This window comes from Cryptomeria japonica, chromosome 6 (genome assembly GCF_030272615.1).
Source record: "Cryptomeria japonica chromosome 6, Sugi_1.0, whole genome shotgun sequence".
NCBI lineage: Eukaryota > Viridiplantae > Streptophyta > Pinopsida > Cupressales > Cupressaceae > Cryptomeria > Cryptomeria japonica.
Genome location: NC_081410.1, coordinates 11,058,574 through 11,074,587, shown reverse-complemented (window position 1 = coordinate 11,074,587; position 16,014 = coordinate 11,058,574). Strand labels below are relative to the sequence as shown.

Sequence of the window (16,014 nt, the reverse complement as noted above, 5' to 3'; positions counted from 1 at the left end):
CACTCGACACCCATGCAAGAAAATCGCGAAATGTCGCCACCAAGCAAAAAATCGCGTGGAAAAAATGTAGATTGCACTTTGAAAACACACCATAAACTCACGAATTTTGCAGAAAAATGGGCGCAAAAACATGCCCTTGAAAATCCGTCGTCATGGAACCCTCGGAGAAAAAGAAGCAAGTCGCGACTTTTCAACTTCAAAAAATCCTCAAGCCAAAAAAAAAACCGTAGCTTCAAAAAACCCACACACAAGTGCGCGAAAACCAAAGAAGGAATCCCACATGAAAAAACTTCCACGAAATTACGGAATCTGTTCAAAACTCTAGCTCGCGATTTTTTGAGAAGAAAACCCACGAAAAATTTGCAAAACCCTTTGATTTTAAAAAACACCCTCGAATTCTGCGAATCAGAGAAACCCTTCACAAAACCTTGAGCCCTCCTGTGAGGGAGACGGGCTCAGACCCGCTCTGATACCATATTACAAATAATGGATATTCTATTAAACAAGAAGCGAACGCTTAAATAGAAATTACAAAGACGTTGTTTCTAAAAGAAACAAACATTAAAGAGGAGACGAAAATAGAAACTACCTAAGATGACCATTAACTAAACAAATAGAAAGATGTTATTCAAATAATAGCCACATAGCATATCAACCATTTTAGATACAGATACGGGTATGGATATGCCTCATGTGCATCAGATCAGCATACATCCACATGGCATATCTGGATACATGTCTGAGCTAACAGATTTGTTTCAACTATGCGTCTGGGATGACAAATCTGTTGGCTAAACCTATGGTTCTGACAACGATAGAAAAAAATTAAAATAATCCCAGTCTGTAAGTCATTTGTATATCTCAGTGCTGCCTGTGTAATGAATTTTCTAATTAAAGCAATCCTTTTACTAGTGATTAACATTAATAGAGAAACCTTTGGAACTAAGCAACAATCTATCATCAACTTAAAAAGTCTATTTTATAGTAGTTTGTTCTTGGGCAGGTTACTGGGAGTCTTTATAATTGAAAAACTCGGACTGAGCAATGATTCGGCTGGACCAAAAATTTAAAAAACTTGGGACTAGCCAAAAAACTCAGAAAAAAATCGACAATAACTCGACAAATTTATCAAACATTTAAAAATATATAATTTCTTAAAATATTCTTAAAAAACATATATATACACCAAATTTGTAGAACATATTACTGATTTCTAAATATAAATATAAATTATAAATTAAATATATATCAATAAACATATTAAAAATTACATATATTAATTATAAATTAATATATATAATAAAGTAAATATATTAATTATAATTTACAAATTGAATATATTACAAAATATTTATTTATACATACAAAGAATTAAAAGAATGAATAGAATAAATACATTATAAATTAACAGTTTCATTTGATGTGGAATAGTGTATGCAATAAAATCTTTTAGTATTGAATATAGTGAGTTATAAAATTGGCATGAATATACTTGGATGGTCGAGGGTCTTTAAAGTTATTGCTCTGATTTTATTTGGGCATATAGACTTCTTGCTACTAAAACACCTGGGTGGAGATTATTTGAAGGCGTGAAGACTAGAGAAAAGGGGTGAATTTCATTTGGATGCCAAACAACTCATTTCCATGGTCGTGGATTCATAGCAGAAGAAGAATTTGTCGCTGGGAATCATTTTTAATTTTTAAATAACCAGGAATAAAGACAGAGATTGGCTGCATTTGTGAGTTTTTCCACAGATACTGTGGTCATTTTTACACATAAGGAAGAAAAACGAAACCCAAGTTTTAATTTTCTTTGGTAGCACCAAGTTTTTTTAAAATTGTGTGATTTTTAGCAATTTTTACCAGTTTTAAACACTGAGAGCCATTCTAAAACTCATTTGCAAGTTTATCGGCAAAAACTCGCGGCCAATTAGGGCTCGCAAGTACTTGCAATTCTAGCAATTTTTATGCGATTTTTTAAACTTTGATGAGAAGGTAATGGTCCAAGGATGATTTCTTTTGGTGGTGTGTGCAAAGTTTTGATTTCACCTCTGTTTGAAGGGATGTGTACTGTTTTTCTTTTGTAGCTGGATTTTCTGTTTTTTTGCAGGGTTTCATTTCAGGTAGTGCTGGGTGTCTGCGTTAAAAGGCAAAGGATAGTGAAGCAACAGGTTGCTGGAAGGCAGAGAGATCCTTTTTACTGAGAGGCAGTGTCAGACTGCAGACTTAGGGCGTAATTGCCCAAATGTAGCTACTCTAAGAATGATCAAGTGATTCTAGATTCCATGGGTAGTGCAAATACAGGCAAATTCTGTCTAGGAGCATTATTGCTGCTGATTTATCACTAAACTAGAGGAATAGATGCCCGAAAAGGTCATTCATTAATAGATTATTGGTCAGGGCTTCCAGAAAAGGCAGAGCAGGCAGCTGGCATTGGTACCATTTTCCCCTGCAGCAGTGGTAGATTCTTCCATGAAGAATGAATAATGGCTCCTATTCACCAGGAATTCCATTCCCTGCATATGGAGATTAAAACCATCCACTGTCATAAGGAAGGTTTGGTTGATTTCTATACAGACCTGGCATTGGTATTTGAATCTCTGGCAATTACACACAAAAAGGAAACCTCGCGCTGGATCTGTGTTTTTCTTAACCCCCATTGTCTGGTGGTATCCTAAGCAAAGCAAATAGGAAGTCGAAGATCTACCAAGGCATCCTATTTCAACAGCAGGAAGAAAGTGAGCAGAATTATGCAGGGAGTGTTGGTGTGAACATGGTATAATACTTAACCAATCTCATATTAGGTCCTATTCATACTTACATATTTATGCTTACTTAGATCATTTACTTTTTGTGTATGATTAAGGTACTTGCATGTTCTTAGATTGTTCTAGAGTTTCATCCTTGTCTTTATAACAAGGGAGTTTCTTCATTATGTATTGTAACAACTTCATTTTGCATCTAATGAATTCACTAGCTTCATAGCATTTCCATTGCTTCTCTCTTGTGTGGAAGATTGTTTTAGTTGTAGGTAATTCTTGGCTTCTGTGTGGTTGATCAACAATTCTTACAAGGTACCAAAGTTTAAGATCTACAATTCCCTTCCCTTGTTTGGATAGTTTTTGCCAAGTTTGGTGCATCTTGGTGTTTAGAAGGCCAGAAAACTTATATATCAATATAAAACTCAATAGGATTTGGCTCCAAAAAAAACAAAAAATTGGAGGTTGACAAAAATTAGATCCATACTAGTGAGGACAATCATTTGGATTCATACAGACATCATCTACCATTGTTGCACAGCTATTGAACCTAAAATTTTCACAGAGAATGTTCAACTATATCATCGACTGTCATCCATACAATTGTAGAATTTCAAATTGGTTGATTGGTGGTCACACAGGGGTTGCGGGTCTAGGTCAATCAAACTTGAAAAACTCTGCAAGCACTCGCAGAACTCACAACTCACAAGTACTTGCAGGTCAAAAAAAGGTGGCCAATTACTTATCAAAAACTCACCCCTGAGTTATGCAAAAACTCACAGTGATTTTTAATGGAAAAATCACAAAAACCTGCAGTTTATTACTTGTCACTCATGAAAAACTTGTCCCTGTTCAATGTAAAATGATTTTAGACAAAAAGCAAAAAATTTTAAGGGTTTTCTGCATGTTTTAGGGACAAGAAAAGATGATGGCACGCAACTAGGGCGCGGTGGGACATGATGAAACAAGAAGTGCAATATTAGAGGGTTTTCTTAGCCTTCTACCTGTGAGCAATTAGCCCATGATTAGTCAAAAACTTCCGTGCTTTTTTTTATTTTCAAATTCCAGTATTTAAAATTTTAAAAGAGTTTAGAGAAGAGCAATGTAGCTATAGGTAATTAGATCCTGGTTGGTGTCGAGTTTCAAGCAACCTGACCTGCATTGGCTAGTCAAATTACTCATTGCCAATACCAGTTCTTGATCAAATAACGGTCAACAGTAGGTGTCTTAGCCTTATAGAGAAATAGTAAGCTTGAATCATGTTGACATGATTATGATACAATGGATGGGCTCATTAGTTTGAGGCTAGTCAGTCCCAAAAACAACCCTACAATAATGAATCATCATTAAATAAATTTTAAGATTTAAACTATTGAAGCATATGGAGTGCTCAATGAATACAAATCAAGTATATATGTGTGTTTTTGAAGAAAATTTTTAAAAATTAGATCTTTTCAAATGTATGATAGATTTGTCAAGTTATAGCCAAGTTTTTGCTGAGTGTAATGTCCCCTACTTGATCTATTTCAATATACTAAAATTGATTGATATTCTTCAATTAGTTATTAACAAGTTCTAATTTATTTTCCTCATTAGATGATTAATTTCATTGTTCATAGTTTTCAATATAGATATCAGACCCTACTACTACTTTAGTTTTAAGGGAGAAGGGTCCATGTATGTTACCAAAGCGCTTAGAGACCAAATACAATAGGTTCCCTCAAAGTTTACAGATCCAAGCCCTTACCTATCTTGGGTCTACACCATCGGGGCTTATGGGTCGCTGATCCCCACCCTATCTTGGGACTTAACCTATTGCTTGGATTTAGACTGCCCCTCTTTGGAACATCTCATTCCAATCTTCTTAAATACTAACAGTAATAACATGATGTAGACTATAAGTATACTAATTTATTATGCATTATGAATATATATGAAATTAAGTATGGCTGTCATACATATTGCAGTCCATATTAATATTACTATTAATTCTGCATAAGAACATAATCAGGTTTCATATATTAAGCATACATACTCAGCTCATCCCCATGCATACCTCCAAGGTCAAAGATGTTACTGTCTGTAACTTAATAACAGTTCTGATCTAATCCATGGTGATGTGATTGGATGCCTTTATATCTCTCAATGTGAGGGAGAGGTCACACCTCTTCATCATGCTTGCCCTTTGGCAAGAGACACACCCTTTCACACCTTTTGAAAGAGTGCAACTCTTCATTATTTCTGCCCTTTGAAAGGGACACAACCTTTCATAATCAGATCTGCACTTCTCATTTTTCAAATTCTCCCCCCCTCAAATGAGTTTCTCTTCTCCCTTTTATATCTCACGTTTGAGGGAGTCGCAACTTATCATTTCATGCCTTTTTGATCTTTCATTAACTTTAATCAAATTTTCATTATATTTAAGTATACTCTTTTATATTTTAATTTTATTTTTTATATTTATTCTTTTGTATTTTAATTTTATTATTATTTACTATTAAATTATATTTCAAAGTAGGGACATTACACTAAGTCGGAGAGTTTTTAAAAATTTTGGGCCTGCCAAGTTATTGCCAACTCTAAGTTTGCAACTATTGTGTCAACAAATGGTTCTTTATTGCGCATGAGAGGCCGAAGCTCATGGTCCTACCAAGCATAGAGCCCCTAGACATTACCAACCCTAAGAGGCCTTAATACCAACAAGCTGTACCACCCTTGCCTTGATAGTAACTATGTGCTTTTTAAAAAACATGGAGGAATTTTTTTCCAAGAAGCATAACTTGAGCATTCGGTATCAGATTTTTGCAAACAAATAGGGGTTGGAAATTTGGTTCCATGTACCTTGCAACAATCTATTTGTTTTTTCTTGATTTTGCCCCAAGCACTTGTTATTTCAATTTAAAATCAGTTTTTCTACTTTGACTTGTAATTTGGTTATTTTGCAGAATATGAGGTCATTTTTATGCTGTAAGGGTTCCAATTTCACATGTTTTGATCTCTAATCTATATATGAGGAGTCTGTCATTGTAAAATCATCAGCTTTTCAACTCATCCTTCTATAATTACCCTAAATAAAGGGAACCATAAGTCTTCAAAAGATGCCATCTTGAAACATCTCAAGCAGCTTCATCTCTTGTCCCATCTCTATGGACTTGTCCCTAGACAAGGTACATATTAACTAGAAGCTGGCATGGGATATCAAGAATGATCATGTCCAAGGATTGATTGGTTCTACCTTTGATGGTGACACTTTTTCGGAGATCTCAGATATCATTTCACATATTGAATGTCTATGCATTTTTCAGACTGGAATTTGGGAGATCTATGCAGACCCACATCATTCTCCATTCCCAAATATCCTATTATGGATAGTCTTGTGCCCCTTGATGATTGTGATAACCTACCATACGATGATGATACAAAAGAGAATCTTGATTATTTGGCAAGTTTTGATAGTTGTGATGACATTGAGGTTTCTCTTAAAGCTCCTCCTCTTATAGAGCCATCCATTTATTCTTTGGCTTCTGTGACTCCTAACCTCAATTCAAAGGTTTCATCTTCTTTATCACTGAGTCATTATCCTAAGGTTGAGGCCTCATGGATTCCAGCGTTAAGAGATACATGTTCTAGTGTTCATATTCAATAATCTTATGTGGATACATCAACATAGGATGGCCAATATAATTGGATGATATGCATTGAGAGCACATAATTCCATCACTTGTTGCTTCAAGTGATTCTTTGTAGCAGGTAAATTAGGATGATTGCTTGACAAATATTGTAGGTTTGTATTGTGTGTCCCATCTTGTAGATATGGAGGACATGCTTTAAGAAATCCATCTTCTCTTGGATGACAATCCCATCATAGTTGTTGCTAAACCATTATTGTCTTTAGATCTTGTTCATTGGTTTGCACCATGGTCCTAGTTTGTCACCTTCTTCAATGACTGGGTTTGTACCTGATTTGATTGTGGCATACTTTCATATTTACATGGTGACACTTATACAAAGTTCAAAGACATCATCATAAATCATAATCTTTCTTCCTTCATGAGAGGACATCCTGCATTTATACTTTATTTTGTTGGGTTGAAATTTTGTTCAACGTTCTTTATTGTCATCCTTTCTCAAGCATCTACCATCACCACAGAAGACTAGACACTATAAGAGGCCTACATAGTCTCTCTCTTTCTCTCCTATGGGGGAAACATCTATTGGATATTCGTGACAAAAATTGTTTGTGGGGGTTCAAGTTGAGTCCTTTCCTCCATTGTACATTTTTGTTTGCATCTTGTATCTATTCAGAGGGATTTTTTTCCTATGGGTCTTCTCCTTTACTCTATTTGACAGATATTTGTTTGTTCATGAGTACGTCACATGGCCTTGTAGTTAGGACCCACCCTTTGCATGTTTTATCATTCTTTCTGAGTTGCACTAAAAGGGGGTTGTTAGATGTTATATTACCTAACTAATTTCATATTAGGTCATATTCACTTACATACTTAAGCTTACTTAGGTCATTTACTTTTTGTATCTCTTATCATAGGACTACAACACTTGTCATGATCTTAGATTGTCTAAGGGTTTCATCCTTGACTTTATAACAAGGGTTTCCTCATTATATGTTGCACAAATTTCATTTATGTCTCCAATGTATACTCTGGCTTCATAGCATTTCTATTGTTTCTCTATCGTGCGGAAGGTTGTTTTGGTTGCAGGTGATCTTTAGCTCTTGTGGGGTTGATCAACTCTTACAGGGAGGAAGTGGAGTTGACAACAATCTGTGTGCAAGGTTCAATGGTATTGCAAAGACTGGTTCTCTTGGGGTGGCAAATATAACATTATGTTTAGAATTGATATGCCCTCAATGTTTTCTCATTAATCTTGAGTTAGATGCTTGGTAGAATAGCTTATTGGTTGATGTATTAGATGCATTTGTAAGATAACTAGCTACAAGAAAGCTATAAAATAAATTGTTGTCGCCACTCAAGCAACAGAATAGTATCTAAAACATCTGTTTGCTGAACTACAAAGTCACCCACAACAGGCACTACAGACAATTTCTGTCTAGGAGCATCATTGCTGCCGATTTTATCATTAAACAAGAGAATTTGGTGACTGGAAAGGCCATTCACGAATGGCTTATAGATCAAGTGCTTCCAGAAAAGAGCAGAGCAGGCAGCAGCATTGGTGGTATTTTCCCCTGTGACAGTGATGAACTCTTCCATGAAGCATGGCCACTGTATTCACAAGGAAATCCATCTACCAGGCCTGGCATTAATGGTTAAATCTCTGGTAATTGCACACAGAAAAGGAAAGCTGCAGCTGAACTCATGTTTTTCTTTGCCCCACTATCTGGTAATATTCTGAGCAAGGCAGCTCAGAAGTCAGAGATCTACCCATGCATCCCATTTCAACAAAAGGAAGAAAGTGTAAGCAGAAATATGCAGCGAGGAGGTGAAGTTGGCAGCTCTCTGAATGCAGGGTCTTAGGGTGGCAAATATAGCATTATGTGTAGGGTTGATAAGGCCTCAATGTTTTCTTATTAATCATGTGTTAGATTAACAAACAGCTGTTGCCACTCAAGCAATAGAACAGTGTCTAACACATCTGTTTGCTTAACTATAAGCTCGGCCAGATTTTAAAGAGGGTATTCAAGGTTATGGCAGTGAATGTGATTTGAAAGAATTTGTACATGGTCTATGAAATCCTACATAAAAAAGGGGTCCATTCTTTGAAAATGAAACTCAACATTTAAAAATGATACAAAACAGAAGCAAAAACAGAAGATGTTGCAATAAAGATGAGGCACTTCTCCACTGCAATTTCTCAACAATACTTCACTAGATGGCCTAACCACACATCCAAATAACATCTGATACATGATTATGATTTATCCTACCTACCGAATTTATTATAGTTAGGGCACTACAGAAAATTCATATGACCAACTATATAATATGACTGACAAATGGTACAAAGTAAGAAAAATACTGAAAAACATAAATGAATTTAAGCCCTCAACAACCACATAACAAAAAATCCATTCAGTATGGGACTTGCTTAAAAATGAAAATCCTGCATTCGTGGAAATAATGAATGCCCCCCCAAAAAATATGAATTTACTACTTATTAAATTTATGATCAATTCTTTTTCCAAGAAACAGGGGCATCTTGAAAACAATTTTATACCTGCCTTACTTTCCAATAAGAATCTCAAAACGTAAAGCTAAAAAGTAATATAGATAGTAGGAGTAAGAAGAAAAAAGTGGTAAATAAAACAAATTTACAAAGGATAACGAGAATGCATACCTGTAGATGCTTTACCACTAGATCATAGTCTAGATAAAGGAACTTTGGATTAACCAATCCCATATGATAACCTGCTGTAGTCATAAGACACAAAGTTCCATATGCCTTGCTCACTGAAGTAAGTGAATTGAACCAACTGCAAGTTTTGAGCAATCAAAATTGCCAATGTATTACATATCAGAAGAAGAAGATGAGCTTCAGAACATGAAATCATTAGTTAAAAATCCATTGTAAAATACATACAACAGATATGTAAGCAAATAAGTGCAATGTATAATTAAAGATAACGTTTATTGTTTGTAATTAAAGGTTGTACAACTGCTTTTTTATTATAAAAAAGGTTTTGGTATAACCAGCAATTTACTTGCAATTAATAACAATATATCATATCTAACAGATTTTAATATCGCAACAACTGTATTCCACATCTTATTGCATATAATATTTTCAAGAATTCAAATGACCTTTGTCTATAGAAGTGAACGAAATACCCCTGATTTCTTTATGTACACATCACAATTACAAACCTTTTGTTTATAGTTCTTCCTTTCTGGCTATGATGATTATCAACAAAATATATATTGACACATTCAAAGAACACCAGTCAATACCATTGAAAATAGCTGCTAACACATTTCCAGCAATATCTTGGCATAATAAGATAGAGGAAGAGGAAAGACAAAATCAATGCATAAACTTAATTCCTATGTGGTCAGCATATTTTTTCCAAAGGCAGAAAATTGTTATGAACTGATCAAATAACTCAGATTTAAAGCTATGGTCTTCAATGTATGAGGGCAAACCCTGTGAGACTGTAACATTTACTTTGAGGCTGTGTATCCAAGAATGGAAACGTAAAATTATTGTACAAGAAGCTTACTGGAACAGTGGACCGAAGAGCGCTAAGACATTTTCAGTAGTTGAAACCAAATACTACAAAGGAAAAGTTTACAAATAGTGTGGGACATTAATCCTGTACAAGTAAGATCTTCCAGTTGATCATCATGACAGATTTTCTATAGAAAATATGTTATATAGGTTATTGAAACTTGGCGTGAGAATCTGAATGTGGAGGTTGTCATTGTTCCATTAATGTAAACATTGAACTGAAAATCAGAGGGCATTGAGCATTCTCAGTTTGGTTGGTGTTTAAGGTGGAGTGTTTTAAGTGGATGATAAAAGTAATTGAATTATATTAATTAACCCAAATTGTAAGTAATTAAAAAATCTGCCTCTCCTTGCATATATGATATTATTTTACATTGATCACATGCTATAGTGGAGTTAAAAAGAGAATTATGTAACTATGTTATAAATTTGGCCACTTCATTCCATGGTATTTCTAAATATATGGTATGATACATGGTGTTATTTGTAGAGTGTGTCTGCCTAAAAGAGTGTATTTGATAAAAAAAACTATTATACTTCAAGCCCATGTTTAAATTTTTAATGTTGGCCATATTATTGTGTTAGGAAATTCAAATAGTTTAAATACCTGGATATGAGGACTCTTTTAAGGGTAAATAAGTGAAGATTTTCTTTAAAAAAAATACCATACTTTAGATGCTTTGTTGTGTGATGTATACAATGGGTACGTTTACATGACATGTGTTTTTGTTTATAAGTCAAAAGTATGGCATGTTATCAGAAGTTGAATCTGCCTTGTTGCCATAAGCTTAATAAGAGAAATTATAGCCTTCAAGTTACAACAAAATTGAGGATAATCTTAGTGTATGGAGCTGCAGTAGGAAATATTGATGACTTTCAGCCAGCCTATATGTCATTCCATGTATGCAGGTTTGGCCAATGTTGACAACATTGTGCAAGACAACAAACTTGACGAGTGCAATGTACATGTAAAAGCAGCTAATCAACTTAGAGATTAAAGCTATCAAACTCCTTAATTATGCTAATAGAGTTATGGGATCAGATGGCAGCAATTTGTGAGAATGATAATACAGAGATCATACCAACTACATTGTATGAACAGTCTATTAAAGGCGTTTGGAGCAGTCCAGATTCGTTCCTTTCTTTGGCCTTTCTTTGGTCAAACCTGCCAAGCACCTAAGAGTTGAGAGAGCTTATGTGACCAGTACCACTTGCTATTCTCTATATATGTTTGTGAGACCACTGAAGTGATATCGTTGGTTATTTATTCATGTGACTTATGACTAAACTCAATGTAAATCTATCTGATGATGAAGGTTCTGTATACAGTATACAGCTCTCTGGTGTGGAAGGTTCCTCACTCTAGGACCAAGGAGATAACTGTGTGGATCTTCCATATATCAACCGGTGACAACCAAATCAAAGGAATGAGCCTTGTAAACAACCAACCAAACCAAGGATGTGAAGAAAACAAAACAAATGGAACCAGGATCGGAATAAAGCAAGGAAGGAACCAAGGAGACAAAGGAGGAAAAGAAGAAAGGATGTGACAAAGCATGGAATCTAAGAACCAAACAAGGAAAGCATTTAAAATCACTTAACACGGGATCTGGTAAAGTCGCTCCTGCATGGGAAAAATATTCCTTTTATGGGTATTGCAATAGCTCTATTTGCAGTATTCTTATCTATATCTTGGAGAATCAATGGCTATCTGATTACTAGGTTGCTCCCAACCCTTGATTAACTAAGTAGAAAAGAACCTTCCATCAGATGCCGACATGAGCAATGAGATGAGGTAGAACTGCTTTTAATGTCAAGAAATGAGAAGTGTCACAAATACTTCATTTGTAGAGATTCTATGACATATATTACTCAAATCAGGATGTGCTCTTGAACAATAAATAGCACTTGATAGCTCCTGTTTGGAAAGGAATGACTCAAATTGCTAGTAGCATAAGCATATATCCAAGTAAAGTGTATCTGAAAAAATGATGTGCTGCCCTGATACTCTTTATTCTGGAACCTCAGAACCCCAGAATATGATAGCAATAATAAATGACAAGGCCTTTAAAACATTAGTAAGGTTAGTGATGCTAGAATGTTAGATCAATGGACAAGATGAATAATGCAAAGTAGCAAAGTTTGCAACACAAGAGAAAGGACAGGAAATGGTAAACAAAAGATTGAAAAGAAACAAGGTCTTACAACTGTGAAAAGTCCATGCATTCAGAAAAGAAGTGTCTTAGTAGAACTTCAATTCTACTGGCCTCCCGGACAGAAGAATAAGATCAAGGAAATGTAGCATCATTTGAGCATGCACCTGGACATGTCTGCACAGAGATTGCCAAGAGATGTGACAGTTATTTTGGCATCAGATGCAGATATGGATTGTGTTGGTAAGTACAACTGTGACAGTGGTGGTACTAACAGCAATGGACCGAGGCTTCTCTGATATGATTAATTATGCAGAATACTGAGATAATTAATCATATGTTTGGATTTTTGATATGTAGTTTAGTGAGTCATTGGATATCGTGGGAATAAGAAGGTCAAAGTAGGTTGAGAAATTAAAAGATATACAGTTATGTGCATCTTATGTACTTGTGAATATGCTACTTATTTATAGTTTCTAACTTTCTAGCATTAAAAAGCTCGTTGGCACTGAGGCATGTAATTTTCTCATAAATTTGTCACTGTTTGACAGTTCCTTACCTCTGAACATGTATTTTGATATGCTGTCAAGGCATACAAGGCGAGCCTATGGAAAGGTTAATGCATCAAATTTACCGGTAATAGAGACAAATCACCTGGTACGCATTTTACAGCTGTACAGATGTAGTGGACACCCTAGAATGCCCAAAAACTAACCCCACTACTAATAGGAATTTAGTCAAACAGTTTGCAGCCAACTCCTTATTCCTCCGTTTAATGTTTCAATGTTTTTTTTTGTTTTTAAGTCTTTGCACAGGTATGAAACCACATAACATGAACTAAAAAGAATTTACAATAATAGGCAAGCTAGAAATTGAACTACTGCTGTTATAATATTATTTCCAGAATTAACAAAAAACAAATACATAGCAGGTTATTTTCAACTCACTAAATACTCCAGCATTTTGACATAATGTTCCAACCAAAGTTTCTAATTCTGCTGCTACAGTAACATGAATAGTGCTGCATGAATAGTGCCGCATGAATAGTGCCAGGTGAATAGTACCCGCGTGAATAGTGTCGCGTGAATAGTACCCGCATGAATAGTGTCGCGGCCTGTAGCTGGAAATGCAACCAAATAATGCTGTTGTTTGTAGCTGAAAAAGCACCCAATCTGCCTGTAAATGAAGCTGATAGCAAAAGATTCCAAAGGCCAAACCCCAAGGGAATGACGTCTAGAATGTCACAAGAGAAGATAGACGTCCTCTAATGCCAAGAACGGATCTGCAACTCACACACCAAATTCTTCTCACATTCCACATACCCAATGAAGCCACAAAAGCTCCCTTTTATTCTTTCTCCAAGGGGCGACCCAACTCACTCAAGCAATGTGGGATAAAACATGTTCAATATAAAACATATTAAAATATTCACTTATGTCTCCCTTGGTTGCCCCTTTGATTTACACATATCTCCATAAAATAAATATTAAAGTAACACTTTAATATTTTACAATTAAATTAAATGTTACTTTAATAAAACTTTAGGCATTAAAATATATTAGCAATCGGACTCCGAATAGCGTGAGTGATAGCTCGTCGGAAAGCTCTCGCCAAGGAGTATCAAATCCAATCACCAAAACTAGCCCCCGTTGTGTCCTCCTGACTTACTAAAAATAGTAAGTATGCCTGAAACCAAGTAAATCAACTTTGTTTTGGCCCAAACTGGAAATGACTAGGCCAAAACACTCCAGGATCCCTTTAAACCCTTCGTTAGCCCTTGGGACCATGTAGAGCTAGGCTAACGCACATATACTTGGTCAATCTGCTAGAGCGGGGACATTACAGTCCGCCCCCCTTGAAATTGCTTGTCCTCAAGCAATCTCAGTCCAGCCTGCTGTATCACCTGCTCATTCTCCCATGTAGCATCTTCCTCCGGCAGGTCTCTCCATCTGACCAAATACTTCTTCACTATCCTGTTTCTGAGTTTCCTCTCTCTGGTGTCCAGAATAGCCTCAGGTACTAACACGAGCTTCCCCTCCTCATCCAAAGGAGGTAAATCTGCAGAAGGTACTACACTCTGACCAATAGCTTTCTTAAGCCTAGACACATGAAATACATTGTGCACCCGACTGCCCTCTGGAAGCTCAAGCTCATAGGCGACTTCGCCCACTCTGCGAATCACCCTGTAGGGACCATAAAATCTAGGCTTCAACTTTTCAGCTCCGCTCTTCTTGAGTGATGACTGTCTATATGGTTGTAGCCTCAAGTAAACCATATCCCCTACCTCGAAACTGCGCTCTATTCGGTGCTGATCAGCGTACAATTTCTGTTGATTCTGGGCCTGCTGTATATTCTCCTTGAGCACTTTCAGCATGTCCTGACTATCCTGCAATAAGTTTTTGGCTTTGGGCACTCTGCTGTCCCCCAAAACTAAATCCATGAAGCTAGGTGCATCATAACCATAGAGTGCCATGAAAGGAGTCATCCTGATGGACATATGATAAGTGGTGTTATAACAATACTCTCCCATATGCAACCACCTGACCCAAGCTTTTTGTTGTGCAATTACATAGTTCCTCAAATATCCCTTCACCCATTTATTTACAATCTCTGTTTGCCCATCTGTCTGCGGATGATAACTAGTGCTAGGTGTAAGATCTGTACCACACAACCTAAACAACTCCTGCCAAAAAACACTCATAAACTTACTATCCCGATCACTGACAATGAATCTGGGCAACCCATGTAACCTGAATATCTCTCTAAAGAAAAGATCTGCCACCTGTGCTGCTGTGTAAATGGACGGAATAGCAAAGAAGTGAGCGAACTTCGTCAAGCAGTCCACCACCACATAGATGCAATCCCTTCCCTGCACTCGTGGTAACCCAGTGATGAAGTCCATCGAAATACTTTCCCATTTCCTATCAGGAATGGGCAAGGGCTGTAATAAACTTGCAGGAAATGTGTGCTCTCCCTTATTCTGTTGACAAACCGCACACTCCCTGACATACCTCTGAACATCATCCTTGAGCCCTCTCCATGAGAACCGCTCTCGGATCTGCCTGTAGGTCTTGAAGATCCCCGGATGCCCAGCTGTGGGTGCATCATGAAATGCCTTTAGTATCACCTCTCTCAAATGTGATGACGGAATCAAATAAACCCTGTCCTGAACTCTAATCAATCCATCTATCACCTCATAGTACCTGAAATCAATCCAGAAGCCCAAGCATCTCCGACATACTCTGCTATAATCTGATCTCTCCAATCTCCTGAAATCTCTGCCAGAGCACATAAGTGAGGTCTCCGAGATAAGGCATCAGCCACCATGTTTTTCTTACCTTTGACAAACTCTATGTCAAAGTCATAAGCCTGCAATTTAGTAACCCATTTCTATTGTCGGTCATTAAGATCACGCTGGCTCATGAAATATTTTATGCTATTGTGATCAGTTTTGATCACAAACCGTCCACCTACTAAGTATGATCGGAATTTGGCCAATGCATGCATTATGGCCAACATCTCCCTGTCATAGATAGAATAGCTCCTCTCAACACCTCGGAGCTTCCTACTCTCGAATGCAATGGGATGTTTCTCCTGCATCAATACTGCCCCTATCCCATCACCTGAAGCATCACACTGAAGTTCAAATGGCTTTGTGAAATCTGGTAGAGCTAAAACCGGACAAGATGACATCACTTGTTTGAAGTGGTCAAAACATTGTTGCGCTGCTTCTGTCCATATGAAGGCTCCCTTTTTAGTGAGGTCTGTCAAAGGTGCTGCAGTCTGTGAAAACCCCTTAACAAACCTCCTGTAAAACCCGCATAAACCAAAGAACCCCTTAAGTTGTGTGAGGTTCGTGGGAGTAGGCCAATCTACTATAGCTCTAATCTTTTCAGGGTCTA

General features: G+C 36.6%; 1 long non-coding RNA gene and 1 pseudogene across 1 annotated transcript; one reads left to right on the top strand and one right to left on the bottom strand.

The window, feature by feature from the left end:
- The window catches only part of LOC131856024 (derlin-1.1-like), a 39,534-nt pseudogene extending 26,103 nt beyond the window's left edge, over positions 1-13,431 (bottom strand).
- Positions 1,463-8,432, top strand: LOC131856025 (uncharacterized). Its single transcript, XR_009358134.1, has 2 exons — positions 1,463-2,776; positions 7,478-8,432. It is a non-coding gene; the product is annotated as an uncharacterized LOC131856025 (long non-coding RNA).
- Positions 13,432-16,014: the final 2,583 nt, after the last annotated feature.